The 16,012-nt window shown below is 43.8% G+C and overlaps 1 protein-coding gene across 3 annotated transcripts in view; it reads left to right on the top strand.

Annotated features, from left to right (window-relative positions):
• Positions 1-16,012, top strand: part of EP300 (E1A binding protein p300) — a 120,338-nt gene that overhangs the window by 31,827 nt on the left and 72,499 nt on the right. The gene's annotated exons all lie outside the window — the stretch shown is intronic.

Raw genomic sequence — 16,012 nt, 5'->3', positions numbered from 1 at the left:
GCCAGCCTTTGGGGGTTTTTTTTAGGCTGGAATGATGGGGACATTGTCTAATTCTGGTTAGGTATGTTTTTTATAGGTACTGGATGAATGCTAGATCACTCCAAAACTGCTTTAATTAAGACAACGCATGCTGGCTATCTATGTACAGGAAGCTATTGGCTCCCATGATCAATCTCTTTGTGTTTCCTATACCAAATCCACTATTCGAATTTATACGTAATATACTAGAGATGTTCTGGATTGAAAGATTGCATGTGGTTTTTTATGCAAGGATTAGTAATTCTTCATGGTTGTCCTGGGTGTCAGAGTGTACATGTCCTGTGTTTCTAGGGCTTGTCTAGACTGGCTTACACAATCACAGACTGGTGTGATCCAGTCTTAGGCCTTGGCTACACTCACACTTTACAGCGCTGCAACTGGGGTGTGAAAAAACACCCCCCTGGGCGCTGCAAGATATCCCCGTAAGGGATGTGGTTTACATGCAGCGCTGGGAGAGCTCTCTCCCAGCGCTGCTGCTCTGACTACACTCACACTTCAAAGCGCTGCCGCGGCAGCGCTCCCGCAGCGCTGCCGGGGCAGCGCTTTGAAATTCCAGATGTAGCCATACCCTCAGATCTGAGGGAATCTTAAGCTTTGGTTAAAAGTTTTTGTTTTGCCATTAAAGCACTGTGATGCAGTTATCTAGGCAGTATGAATGCTGTTTGGAAGAGTCCTTTTTCTGTGAACTTGATCTGAGGAATTCTTCAACAAACAAATTCAAGCTCATGGTCATTCTATTCCAGGATTCTTGGTTGATTAGGGATAAACTAGATACTGTTCCGAAGGAGAATATTATCAACTTTTTGACTGTCCTAGGACTTGTCTTCCTTGCAATGTGCAACACAAATATTCTTTGTATGAGATGATTCACACTCTTGCTTCTCAGAGAACAAAGTCCAGGTCAGGTAGGCAAGGGTATTGTTTTCAGTTTCTCTTCCATTCACCAATAGATGGAAATGTTGAATTTCCTCCTACAATGGGGATCTGCTCCATCGATCTTGAAACTGGTGTCTTCTTTTCCACTCTTTCTCAAAGATAGGTAAGTGTTTCCTCTTTTTCCAGTGCAGCTTGCCTGTCCACGCCTTCTAGAATCATGCTTAGTGAACTATAGCCGTGGTGGTATTCCTGCAAAATTTTGTCTTTGGGCTCTGAGGCAGAGTTTTCTCTGTGGGTTTTCTTCCTTAGAAGTTTTTTCAATCTTTACCCTTTTCCAGCTTAGCCTTACAAAGGCAAACTTGTTTAGGCACACTTTGATGGAATGAAACTCTTAAGCAAGCTTCTCCTGAAAGCCATTAAAAATTCCTCAGGTATGAATTAAATTGTTCCCAGCCATCCATTTTTGACAGATACTTGGGAAACTTCAGATTTATTTCCCTGCAGCTATCAGCTATATGAGAATTGTCAAACTCTCGTCTTTCAATTGATCGGGACCAAGAGATTCTTCATCTTTGAGTAGTGTCCCTATGGGTGCTTCACTGTAGGTACATCTGTGCCCCTGTTGCTTTGATCAGAGATTTTAGGTAGCAGTGTCGATTTGGCTTGCACATGCGCTCTCCCTCCCTTCTGCTCTGCCTCGAGGCTTTCTAGTGTTGTGTGGGTGAACCTCCCACATTTCCTTATCAACTGCCCTTGGCCTGAGACAGAGCGAGTAGCAGTCCAGTTTTCTCATCTCATGTTTCATTATAGTTGATAGTGTTTTCAGTCTTATAGAGTTTTACTTTTGTAGCATGCCAAGCTTCCATTTTTATTTTTTTTCTCTATTTTCTCCCCTCCACCCCTTTGGGGATCGCCCTATGGAAGGGGCATGCGTTGCTACCCCAGCTGGTAATGGTGCCTCTCCTGTTACAGACGGACACTTCTGCTGCCTCCTATCCTGCAGAATTGCCTCTTCTGTCAGCAATTGAAGGCTAGATCCTGAAAAAATTGAGTTAAAGTTGAAATTCCTCCTTATGGAGGGTGTTCTTAAACTAGCATCCGACGCCGGTCCTGAATCCCTTCCATGGCGAAGATCATCCCTAGAGCCTTCAACTTCTAGGGAGGGAGAGCCAATGAGAGAATCTTCTGATTTCCTCTCGCAAAGCTTCCAGATAAAAAGACAGCTGCAAGCCCTCAAACTGAGCTTCTGACCAGCCAGAGAAGATCCTGGCACAATTGGTCACTTTGGCACTGGTGACTTTGAAATATGGTACCCAGAAGACACAGGGACCCTCGGGTACAAGCTCCGCTGTAATGCCTAAAGACGTGAAGGGCATAGTCTTTGCAAAACTGGTACTGCAAAAGAAATCCCTTGGGCACCAGCCGCCTCAGAGCAACCTTTTGTTTGGACCGCGACTCCCATTAAAGATCATCGGTACTGATGAATCAGCACCAGTAACCTCTGATGATACCGATTGCAACAATACTCTTATGATCACAGAGATGCCAGAGTTCCTGCTATTTGGTACTGGTATCAAGCATGTCCTGGTACCCAGAATCACCAGAGGTACTGGTGCATTCACCTCCAGCTTCCCTATCAGCCCCACCCTATTCCAGCAGGAGTGACCAAGACAACAACTTCTCTCTGGCTTCTCACCATGCCTCATAATTACAACAATTGGTACCTTCCCAACAACACCCACGCTCCAGTACCCAACCCTCCTGATATGGCCACCTGTGAGTGCTGCCACTCATGTCCTTTCCTCGTCCCCAGTGGCCGTACTGAGATCCGTGGGCAGCCTACAGCCACCATATTACTTGGGCATCCAGTGTCTCCTACAGAAACTCAACTAGGAGATCTCCTACAATCTCTGTATCCAGAGCCCCAGAATGTCAGAAGGAAACTTTTTTGAGGAGCAAGAGGCCAAACTAGGAAAGAAGACTATACCCTCAGCAAATATCTCCTTCTCCTCTCACTGGATGAGTCGGTGATGTCCCCTCCACCATCACAGGCCAATGATTTTAAGCTTTTTCAGGATCTCACTAAGAGGGTTGCTGACACGCTGAATATTTCCCCTGAAATGAAAGAGACCCACCACAAATTGCTGGACATATTACACACCACCACCTCTTCAAGAATTGTCCTCCCAGTCAATGAGCAGCTTTTAGACCCTGTCAAGATCATCTGGCAGAGAAGAGCCTCCACTGCACCAAGTAAAACAGCCAAGAAGTACTACGCGTCCCCCAAAGAAGCACTCTTTTTATGCATCCTCAGTCTAACTCTTTTGTCATGGATGCTGTTAATTTGCAAGGAAAGCGCCACTATGTTAAATCAAACCCTTATGATAGAGAGTGGAAAAGGCTGGACCTATTTGGGAGGAAGGCATACTCCTCAGTAACTCTGCAATTCAGGATTTCAACCTATCAAGTCTTAATGGTGAAGTGCGAACACATGAATTATGGAAAACTCACTTTATTGACTACTTGCCAAAAGCACAATGAGAACAGTTTCAAGCAGTCATCCATGAGGGCCAGCTGGTAGTGAGAACAGAGCTACAGACCACATTGGACACTGTGCCTACAGGAGCCTGCTCAGTTTCAGCGGCAGTGGTAATGAGGTGGGCTTCATGGTTTACACCTCTCAGGACTGCCTAAGGAAATACTGACGACGATTGAGCACTTCCCTTTTGAGGACTCTAGACTCTTCACTGATGAGACTGACACATCACTTCACCCTTTTAAAGGATTCCAAAGCCACTCTGCACTCTCTAGGAATGTACTCATTGGTTTACAACCAGCTTGCAGAGTCTCCCCCCTTCCCCACCACAGTGATACAACAAACCGCAATGAAAGACCTAGGATACAGAAGCAGAAATAGTTAACCTCCCAATCTTCAACATCTCAGCCCTCAACCTCAAAGCACCAGTTTTGAAGCCTTGGTCAAGACCCTGAGCAACCACTCCTTATTATAGCTGCAACACACAGACCCTTCCACATCCCTTTGGATATTGCCTAGCTTTCTTCCTCCAGAACTGGGAAAACATTGCTTCTGACAAATGGGTCTTGGAGATCATTTCCAAGGGTTACTTAATCCACTTATACCTCCCTCCCTTTTACCTACCTTCTCTCCTCATCCCTCTTCAGGGATCTTTCTCACAAGACTCATGTCAGGAAATAGCAGGTGATGTGTACCTCAGGACCGTAAAACCTGTCCCTGTTCACCTCCAAGGCAAAGGCTTTTATTCCAAATATTTTCTGATCGCCAAGAGAGAAGGAGGTTGGAGACCCATATTAATTAGATCATAGAGCATTAAACAGATATGTGAAGGCACAAAGATTCAAGATGATCACACTAGCAGCACGTATTCCATTTCTAGAGCAGGGAGATTGGTTCTCTGCCCTTGATGTACAGTATGCCTATTTCTACATCTCAATCCTACTGTCCCACAGAACATTCCTTCAATTTACCTATGGGCTGGACCACTACCAGTACAGATCACTTCCATTCAGTCTCACTGGCTCCCAAAATATTCTCCAAGGTCCTCTCTGTCGTAGCAGCACATCTATGAACATTGGATATTTTAATCTACCCATATCTGGGTGACTGCCTTCTCATTCCTTCAAAGATGCCCTAAAAGTCACCCAAAGGACATTTTTGCGCAACTTGGTCTACAACTCAGTACCCAGAAGTTGACCTTGACTCCAGTAAAGCGTATGGCATTTCAGGGGTTGAACTCGATGCAGTTTAAGGAAGAGCATTCCTCCTACTGCACAGATTCAACACTCTGACCAGTCTCCTAGAGACAGTTCAGGCCAGCCTACAAATAACAGCCAGAAATTGCCTTCATTTTCTCAGGCACATGGTGTCATGCATATTTTTGACATCTCCTGCCCAATTACATATGAAGTATCTACAGACATGGCGCAGATACGTTTAGAATCCAACAAGGACAGGCTCAACAAGCTGCTGTCAATATCCTCTAGGGTGAAACACTCCCTGGAATGGTGGAAAGATCCACCCAATGTATGTGCAAGGATCACATTCACACAACCACCAGCAGCACTGATTCTAACAGCGGATTCCTCTCTGATAGGCTGGGGAGCCCACCTAAAAAATCAAGAGTTCAGAGCAAATGGTCCCCATGGAAGCTGTACTCTATATCAACCGTAGGCTTGTGCACACCTTCTCCTATTCATCAGGGATACTCATTCGAATACTGTCATAACTATAAAGGGAAGGGAACAGCCCTCCTGTGTACAATACTATAAAATCCCTCCTGGCCAGAGACAGCAATCTTTTTACCTGTAAAGGGTTAAGAAGCTCAGGTAACCTGGCTGACACCTGACCCAAAGGACCAATAAGGGGCAAGATACTTTCAAATTTTGGTGGGGGGAAGGCTTTTGTTTGTGTGTGCTCTTTGTTTTGGGGTTGTTCGCTCTTGGGACTAAGCGGGACCAGACATCAGTCCATGCTTTCCAAATCTTTCTGAACCAGTCTGTCATATTTCAAACTTGTAAGTAATAGCCAGGTAAGGCATGTTAGTTTTATCTTTGTTTTCTCAACTTGTAAATGTTCCTTTTTGCTAAGAGGATTTAACTCTGTTTGCTGTAACTTTGAACGTAAGAATAGAGGGGGTTCCTCTGGGCTCTACGAATCTGATTACCCTGTAAAGTTATTTTCCATCCCAATTTTACAGAGGTGATTACCACCTGTCTGTCTTTAATTATAAAAGCCTTCTTTTTAAGAACCTGATTGAGTTTTTCCCTTGTTTTAAGATCCAAGGGAATTGGATCTGGACTCACCAGGAATTGGTGGGGGGGAAAAAGAGAGGATGGTTAAATTCTCCTTGTGTTAAGATCCAGGGGGTTGGATCAGTGTTCACCAGGAGCTTGGTGAAGAAGTCTCTCAAGACTGTCCAGGGAAGGGAGCTAGTATTTGGGAGAGGTGGCAGCAAAACCAGATCTAAGCTGGTAATTCAGTTTAGGAGTTCACATGCAGGTCCTCATATCTGTACTCTAAAGTCCAAAGTGGAGAAGAAACCTTGACAAATATCATAACAGACAAGATAGTGTGCATGATTTACCTAAATTGCCAGGCGGATGCCAGATCACCCTCCCTCTGCACAGAAGCACTAAAACTCTGGAACCGATGCATCCACTGCAGTGTATTTCTATCAGTCGCTAGTCTGCCAGGGGTACAAAATATAACAGTAGTCAGTCTCGACCCTAATTTTTCTCACAACCATGAATGGGAAATGAACCCAAACAGTGCTCCACAATGTATTCGATTGTGGAGAACCCCAACAATACAACTATTTGCTACTTACCAGAACAAGAAATGTCTCCACTACTGCTCCAGAGCTAGATTTGGGAAATAGTCCCTAGGTGATGCTTGCTTTCTTCAATGGGTCAGAGAACTGCTATACGCATTTTCTTCATTCCCTCTGATATCAAACGTCCTATTAAAATTAAGGTGGGAAAAAGCAAGCATTATACTGATTGCCCCCAACTGACCGAGACAGGGGTGTTACCCATACCTGACACAGCTAGCAACGTGTCCTCCAATTCCTCTTCAACCCATTCCTCACCTACACTCCCAAAATGATTGATACATCCATCACCCCAATTTACAGATCCTTTGGCTCCAGGCGTGGCTGCGTCATTGTTCCAAACACAAAGAGCTGCTGCTCTGAGGACCTGAAAGAAGTGTTACTACTCAGTAGGAAATTAATGACTTGTTGTACTTACCTGCAAACATGGAAATTGCTCCAAATTTGGTGTAATTCCAAACAAGTTGCTCAGACAGCTTCCTCCCTTCCTTTGATCCTAGACTATATACTAGTTCTCAGAAAGGGCTGGTCTGTCACTCAAAGTACATCTCATGGCCATGACAGCCTTCCACCAGAGGGTGGATGGCTGTTCAATATTTGCCCATCCAGCAACACACAGATTTCCTCAAGGGCGTGGGAAACCACCTCCTCACACCAGACGCCCAGTTCCACCATGGGACCCTAACTGGACCACCCTTTTAACCTTGTTCTCTTCTACACATGCCAATAAAGACAACATTTCTAGTGGTCATCACCTCAGCATGACGAATAGGGGAAATAAGTGTTGATGGTGCACCCACTCTTCATGGTTGTCTTTCTTTAAAGACAAAATCACTTTAAGGCCTCATCCAAAGTTTCTCCCCAAGATGGCCCGGTTCTTCCACATGAGCTAGCTCATTCATCTCACCAACTTTTTCTCAGTCGCATAGTGACAACAGGGAGGCAATACTACATATACTTGATGTTAGGAGACCTAACATTTTATTTGGACAGATCAAAAGGGCTTTAGGGAATCTTTTAAACTCTTCACCTTAAATGTGGACAGATCCAAGGCCTCCACAGTCAGCTCAAAGGTTGTCCAAATGCGGTTTTGAACTGCATTAACTATTGTTGTCATGCTCATAACTTGCTACCTCAATCAGAAATTAGCGCACACTCCATGATATCACTTTCCACCTCGGCTGCATTTATTAAAGATGTTCCCATCTCAGAAATTTGCAGGGTAGAAACTTGGGCTTCTGCTCATACCTTTCCGGAACACTATGCAATTACTCAAGATTCAGCTTCTGATGCCATCTTCAGCTCCACAGTATTATCAATAAGATTCCACTCTGAAGCCCCAGCCCTCCATTGGTGGGAGGAGGGGAACGGGAATGCTGTGAAGTCACCTACTGTGCGGCACCCGTAGAGACACTATGCAAAGAAGAGGAAGTTACTTACCTTGTGCAGTAACTGGTTCCTTGAGATGTCCCCCTATGGGTGCTTCATGACTCACCCTCCTCCTGTCTACTTCAGAGTCCTTGACAAGGGGCTCTGCAGTAGAGAAGGAACAGGGTGGTTTGCCTACACAGGGCTAAATTAGCCTCTAGGCAGAGCACGAAGGAGGGAGATCACATATGTTGCCTGAACGGACGCTGCTACCTAAAATCTCCCGTCAGAGGCATAGGGGCACAGATACATCTACAGTTGAGCAGCTATAGAGAGAGATACATCTCAGAGGACTATTGTTACTGCACAAGGTGAGTAACTTCCTCTTTTCCAGTACTAGCCAGAGAAGCTGTCAAGAAAGGATTCTCTGCAAGACAGTGAAGGTCTTCTGGCATGGGGAGAAAGGATTGAGAGTTTCTTTTCAGTCTGGTCCAGTATCACTTCTAATAGATTTCAACTCCATTTTCCTTGGGATGACAGAAATTCTGGACTGGTCCATCTGTAACCTCTCTATGTGCAAAACCTCTCTATGTGCAAAACAGATTCCAGGATAGAGACCAGCTCTTCTGAATCAAAAATTAGCTTTGAGATTTATGTTCCACGATATCAGGGAGCTTTATATTTTCAGTATGTTCCAGCTAACAACTTATATTTTGCATTCTGGAACAACCATAAGTTGTTTGGTTTGGAATCCTCTCATTTCATGTTCAGTTAGTTTATTTATTTCTGGTAGACAGCCATGGACAAGAGAGGATTCAGATCTACCGCTGTCTGGACAATTTGATGAAGGTGCAGTCATACACGGTCACACTTGCCAAGCTGCTCATTGTTTTGTTTTTAAAACGTGGGATTCGCAAGGAACCATCAAAGCTACCATATCTCAGTAACTCTAAACCTGTGAGCTCTCTGCATAACCACTCTGAGCCTCTTAATATTTCCCAAGGAAAAGCTTTATAAAAATCAAGTCCTCCTGAGGTTATTCCTCAGGCACTCTCCAGGCATCAACAGACCGATGACTTCAGCTGGTCAACATGGGGGTGTTTTTTATGTAAACTGTTCCATGGACAGTACTTCATCTTCACTTCTTCAGAACTTCTGAACACTGGGTCTCTACTACATAAGAGCAGCAAAGAATCCTGTGGCACCTTATAGACTAACAGACGTTTGGGAGCATGAGCTTTCGTGGGTGAATACCCCCTTCCTCAGATGCATCTGAGGAAGTGGGTATTCACCCAGGAAAGCTCATGCTCCCAAACGTCTGTTAGTCTATAAGGTGCCACAGGATTCTTTGCTGCTTTTACAGATCCAGACTAACACGGCTACCCCTTTGATACTACGTAAGAATATCTACTACCACTTGACAATCTCTTCAGATGTTTGATGGGTCCTTCATTGGTGGTGATCACGTCATCTCTTCCAGGGCAAACCTATGACAATTCTGGGAGCAGTTCATATGACTATCACTGCAAGCCTGTTGTGGTGATTGGCTCATATGGGACTTTGTAGCTCAGTGATCCAAAGGTTTCTCCTCCACATTACATCATGTGTTTAACTGTGTAAAATCGTGCAGTCTTTATCTAAAATGATGGAAGAAAGAGAATATTTAGAAGGGAATATTTAAATAGCCAGACAGGTTAGTCTTCCCCTCACTCACACAGTACATCCTTGCAGTATGGGAACCTACTCCTGAATGAATGTAATACGTGGAACAGGGTCCAAAGAAGGTAGTAACAACTGTCCAAATCCCAAGGCAGGCCTGTAATTGTCTCAAAGCACTAAATTAATTGCCAACATACATATCATTAGCTATATTTAAGAAAAAAAAACAAAACCAAAAACCAGGATCACTCTGTATCTCTCTGCTCTTCTAACTGGAGAGGAACCACTTATTGAAACATTCTTTGATTCAAGGGGGATATATGCTCTTTGTGCCAGAAGCAGACTGCCTCAAGAGATCATCAGAGTGGAGCTTCCAATTAGATATTCTTAGAAAGACAGAAATTGACGTATTTGCCTTTAAAACAAAGATTCTCTGCTACTTTGTCAGATAGAGACCTAGGGGCCAAGATGGAGGTTCTTTCTAATGTGACTCTTCCCCCGTGCGCCCCCCCCCACCCCCCGGTCTCCTGTATTCCTACCACATAGTTTATATTATCACAGGAATCAGTTTGCACCCCAAACCAGACAAATGTTAGCTAGCTTCCAAGTATTTGGCATGTATCTAAAGAGAGCTGCTTGGATGATATCACACTAACGTCAATTAAAAAGTTGTCAAATCAGTTCTTAGATTTGGGAGAGGTTTAGATACTGGTGAAGAGACCATTAATTATTTTATCGCTGCCAAAAGTGAATTATGTCCTAGAATTCATTTGGAGAGGTCTAACTTGGGTGTATGAAGGCTGCTATGTTGTATGAGACCACATCTTCACTTTAAGTATTCTCTGTGCATCTGGCAAGAAGAATGTCTTTGTATTTGGGCTCTATGATGCATCCTCTGCAAAAGACCATGACATAACCCTAAAATCTTACTTACCTCCTACCTATTGCACTTGTGGTATGCTTGATTGAAAGCTGGAGAGAGATGTCTTGTACTTGCAGTCCATCCAGATGGACTTTCTGGTGGTGGTGGTGGTCACAACTGCCAGATAGGTGTCAGTCAGGAGCCCACTTAGTCTTGGTATTGGGTATATATGAAACAGAAGATGTTTGACTGAACCACTATTTATCCACCAAAATATCGAAAAACATATCCTTGTCTCAAACTTTCACACTGAAGAAAATTTTTGGTATATGCTGGACATATGGGGCTACCAGAGTCTACATTGAACTAAACTAGAGCCTCTCTAAATCATCTATTAAAATTGAGATGGAGAACTTCAGAAACTTAAAGGTTTTTACTAATATGTTAAACCTTAGAATCTGTTTCTTTAATACTGTTGTGATGTCATGGGCAGAAGTCGTATGCTTATGATCAAGTGCATTATAGCCGCATTTATCCATATTTCACCAAATTCTGCAAAAGTAAACATCCATTCCTCAGCTGGTGGGATCTTTGGGTGTTAATTGAGTGAATAGGAAAATTTTATCTGCTTACCTGGAAATGTCCTTCAGGTAATATCACTGTATCTAGACAGAGGATCATTCCTGCTTAAAATGAATACTAGTTTTTATTCCATTATTTTTAAAGATCCATCCCATGCATGGCAGTAGGTGAAACTATTAACTAGTGTGAGGTTTTTGTATTAAAAGGTTGGCTTTTCTAAGAGTTTGGTGAACTTATCTTGCCTGGTAGAAGTTTGTCTCGAGTGGCAGGTTTTTCAGTAAGAGAGCCACTCCCCTTCTGCCAGTAATGGACAAGTCTGGTTCTGACCTAGAGATTGCATGCTGGCTGAAGAACCACTGTAATGGATCACTAAAAGCTATTACTTGAAGAAAAGAAGCCTTTAGATAAGCACAGGTAATCTCAGGGCAGTAATTAAGTTGAGAAGCAGATTGCTTTCACTCTGCAGCTTGAGAAAACTCTGAACAGTAGAGGCAGCCACTTCAGTTATTCACTCTAGGAAGAGGACCCAAGAACAGCCTAGGAGAATGGTAATGGAGGAGACACAAACCTGTCACAGCTGCCAATAAGCTCTTTTATTGAGTGGGGAAACAGAACAGCCAAAGGAAATTGAGTGGCTTTAAATTGACTAAATACCTGCTAATCAGAGGTCAGTATATATAATGGAGTTTCCAAATAATGTGTGTCCAGAAAAAAAGTATTCTGATACGTATTTCAGCATCCTCTTTCCCAAGTGCTATGGGATGGAAGGATGTTAACATCTCACCTGGATAATGGTGAAAACTTTTTATGCTGACCTTTTTTGTATTTTTAGTCTTCTTGCTGTTACATTCCTGGAAAACATTTCCAAATTGTCTGAGAAAAAAGATTTAAAAAAATAAAAATGGTAAGATGGATACTTGGAGTTACAAGGATGAACCTTTCTAGAATGAACCAAGGTTAGAGGAGGTGTAAAGGCAGTACCAGTTATAGAAAAGTTGAGGAAATTTCAGGCTTGAATTGTTTGTCCAGGCAAAAAAATCAGATATATAGGAAACAATGTGTTTCATCTAGTTCCAGTTTTAAGTTTAATGTCCTACAAAAGGATTTGATTAACTGCACGGTTTTGAGGAACAGATTGGAATGGAGGTCTTCAAGAGCTGAACCCATATAGATGGGACTAAGGCTAGAAGAAAAGAGAAATATAAGACATTTGTGGGGATAGGAGGAAACAAAGGAGGAATGGAATATAGGGGAAGGACACAGTATAGGGAAAGAAATTGGAGGGGGTGAAGGAAGGGAAAGGGCTGGTGGACACAATGTCCTCTATACTTCATGGGACTGTTGACCTAAATTCTGAGGCAGGTGTCCTGGATACTGAGGGCACACTCAGTGCAGCAGATTGGAAATTCTCTGGTATCTTTCTGATGTGCTAAAAACAGAATTTTATTGAATTAAATATGTAAATGGGTGATGCATCTGCTACAGTGATAGATATCCAACAAGAACGTCCCTGGTGATGGTAGAGTAAGGATTTTAAAACTTAGAAAAACTGCTTTGAAAGGATATAAATTTTCATGCAGGGTAGGAGGAAACGTCCTATGGGCAGATTTCATAACTTCATACTGCCTGCAGGGTACCATGCTACACCTTCCTCTCAAACATCTGGGACTGGCTAGCTTCATACAGGGTACTGGACTGCCTGGATCACAGGTCTGATTCGGTATGACATTTCCTATGTGTCTTTTGATATTTAATGAAATTTTATACTGCCTCTTGGTTTTGTATTGAAAGTACACAATTGTACTGTAGAAGGTGTTTAGTGTGCAGGGGACTGGGGCTGGAAGCTTTAACAGATAGGTAGGAGTTATTTGGGTTAAGCTCTATTGATGAAAATAGTGGTGGTATCACTTGCACTGGTGCAGCCATGCAGGCGGTTGACCACTGATTGCTGTAATTGGAGCAAATAAAGGGCTGGTCTACATGTAGACTTGGTGCATAGCAAGCCAGGGTGTAAATCTACAGCATACTAGCCAGCCATGCACTGGCTGGCATTATGGACCCTGCTACCATTCACTAAAAGTTCCTTAGTGTACTTTGATATACAGATAGCAGTATGTCAAAGTGCATTCTAGAGCTTCCAGTGTGTGGTAGCAGGGTTCACATAGGAGGCTACTGTGGGCACCTATGTTGCCACTCACTAAGTCTGTGTAGACAACCCTTCACTATAGATGAGATCTTGTAAGTTTTTAAACTTTTTTGTCTTTCTCTTCACCGGGCTCGCTACAGTGCTAGCTGCAACTGGATATAACATGGTTATTGCTAGCAAGACTCTAGCAATTTTTCCAGGTCAGGTTTTCTTTTCCAAGAACTCTGCTAGCCAAACCTGCTATAGACGTGTGTATGTGTGTATTTCCTCACCTCCAGATCAATGTTATGAAAGAATATGGTCTGGAAAACAGTGATAGAACATGAACTACTCTGTAAAAATGCTTGTGACTAGCTCAGTAATGTCAGAGTGGAGTGAGGCCGTGTTTGATTAACTTCTAACTGGGAACGATGTTGTGGTTAAGGCACTGTACTGGAACTTGAGGTATCTGGGTCTGTTCCTGGCTCTCCTACTGTCCATCTGTGGGTATGTCTACACTACGGGATTATTCCGATTTTACATAAACTGGTTTTGTAAAACAGATTGTATAAAATCAAGTGCATGCAGCCACACTAAGTACATTAATTCGGTGGTGTGCGTCCATGGTCCGAGGCTAGCGTCGATTTCTGGAGTGTTGCACTGTGGGTAGCTATCCCGTAGCTATCCCATAGTTCCCACAGTCTCCCCTGCCCCTTGGAATTCTGGGTTGAGACCCCAATGCATGATGATGCAAAAACAATGTCGTGGGTGATTCTGGGTAAATGTCGTCACTCATTCCTTCCTCTGTGAAAGCAACAGCAGACAATCATTTCACGCCCTTTTTCCCTGGATTGCCCTGGCAGACACCATAGCACGGCAACCATGGAGCCCGTTCAGCTTTTTTTACTGCCACCGTATGTCTACTGGATGTTGCTAACAGACGTGGTACTGCAGCGCTACACAGCAGCGTTCATTTGCCTTTGCAAGACAGCAGAGACGGTTATCAGTTGTTCTGTACCGTCTGCCATGCCATTGTAAATTGGCGATGAGATGGCGGTTATCAGTCATTCTTTACTGTCTGCTGCTGTCATGGGTGCCCCTGTCTGAGTCGGCTGGGGACGCAAAGACAAAAACGGGAATGACTCCCCAAGTCAATCCTTCCTTTATGATATATAAAAATAGAATCAGTCCTGCCTAAAATATGGTGCAAGTGTGCTAGAGAACCAGTATACCAGAGAGCACAGCCGCTCCGTGTCAGATCCCGCAGAAATGATGAGCTACGTGCTGTTCTAGGGGGTGCCCCTGCAACAGCCTCACCTGCTTTCCTGCTCCCCCAACCCTCCTGGGCTACCATTGCAGTGTCCCCCCATTTGTGTGATGAAGTAATAAAGAATGCAGGAATAAGAAACACTGACTTGTTAGTGAGATAAAATGAGAGGGAGGCAGCCTCCAGCTGCTATGATAATCCAGGCAGGACATTAAACTGTGCGGGGGAGAGGAGCCCAGCATCCCACTGCTATGATAGTCCAGGCAGTACAGAATCTTTTCTTTACACATGAAAGGGAGGGGGCTGATGGAGCTCAGCACCCAGTTGCTATGATGAAGACGGTTACCAGCCGTTCTGTACCATCTACTGGGAATGACTGGGAGTCATTCCTGTTTTTACCCAGGCTACCCCGGCCGACCTCACCTGAAGCCAGCCAGGAGCACTCACGGGCTAATGATGACGATGGATATCAGTCATATTGTACCATCTGCCACCGGGGAGGGGAAGGGAGAAGATAATGCTGTTCACTGCCGCAGCATTGCGTCTACCAGCAGCATGCAGTAGACATAGGGTGACATATAAAAAAGTCAAGCGATTTTTTTCCCTTTTCTTTCACAGGGGGGAGGGGGGGTAAATTAATGAGCTATACCCTGAATCACCCCAAACAATGTGTTTGACCCTACAGGCATTGGGAGCTCAGCCAAGAATGCAAATTCTTTTCAGAGACTGCTGGGGACTGTGGGATAGCTGGAGTCCTCAGTACCCCCTCCCTCCCTCCCTCCATGAGCGTCCACTTGATTCTTTGGCTTTCTGTTAACGCTTGTCATGCAGCATTGTGCTGTGGACTCTGTATCATAGCCTGGAGATTTTTTTCAAATGCTTTGGCATTTCATCTTCTGTAACGGAGCTCTGATAGAACAGATTTGTCTCCCCATACAGCGGTCAGATCCAGTATCTCCCGTACGGTCCATGCTGGAGCTGTTTTTGGATTTGGGACTGCATCGCCACCTGTGCTGATCAGAGCTCCACTCTGGGCAAACAAGAAATGAAATTCAAAAATTTGTGGGGCTTTTCCTGTCTACCTGGCCACTGCATCCAAGTTCAGACTGCTGTCCAGAGTGGTCACAATAGTGCACTGTGGGATACCGCCCGGAGGCCAATACCGTCGATTTGTGGCCACACTAACCCTAATCCGATATCGTAACACCGATTTCAGCGCTACTCCCCTTGTCGGGGAGGAGTACAGAAACCAGTTTAAAGAGCCCTTTATATTGATATAAAAGGCCTTGTGTGGATGGGTGTAGCGTTAAATTGGTTTGCTACTAAAATCGATTTAAAAACATAGTGTAGACCAGGCCTGAATGACCATATGCAAATGATCTAAGCTCTCTATTATGCCTGAGCTCTCCATGTGTAAAATGAGGGTGCTTTTTTACCACACACTGATGATGCAAGGATACAGTAGTCATTTGTGAAGTGCTCTACTGCTATATAGTGATGAGCACCATAGTAAAAAATAATTAAAGGAAAGATAACCTTGAGTGATAAACTTGCTGGACTAAATGCTTTACAGTGAAAATATTGAAACAGTTCTAACCAGACTAGCACAGGTGTCAACTAGTTCTGTAGAACTCTTAAAGAAGACAGCATAATCAGTGTGTTTAGTCTTGCTATGATAAGGGTATGAAGGTACATAAAGTAGTTTGGAGGAGGAACAGGCAGCATGTGTTAGGGCCTCATACAGCAGACGACTTTTGGTTCCTGGCTCTTTATGTGCCAGCTAGTCTCTTCTTGTAGTATGCTGTATGAAATAGTAAGCTAAGTAAAATTAAATGGAAACACATCTTCCTAACTAAACCTAGTAT

Source organism: Gopherus flavomarginatus, chromosome 1, assembly GCF_025201925.1.
Source record: "Gopherus flavomarginatus isolate rGopFla2 chromosome 1, rGopFla2.mat.asm, whole genome shotgun sequence".
NCBI classification, from domain to species: Eukaryota; Metazoa; Chordata; order Testudines; family Testudinidae; genus Gopherus; species Gopherus flavomarginatus.
This window is presented reverse-complemented; position numbering and strand designations above follow the sequence as displayed.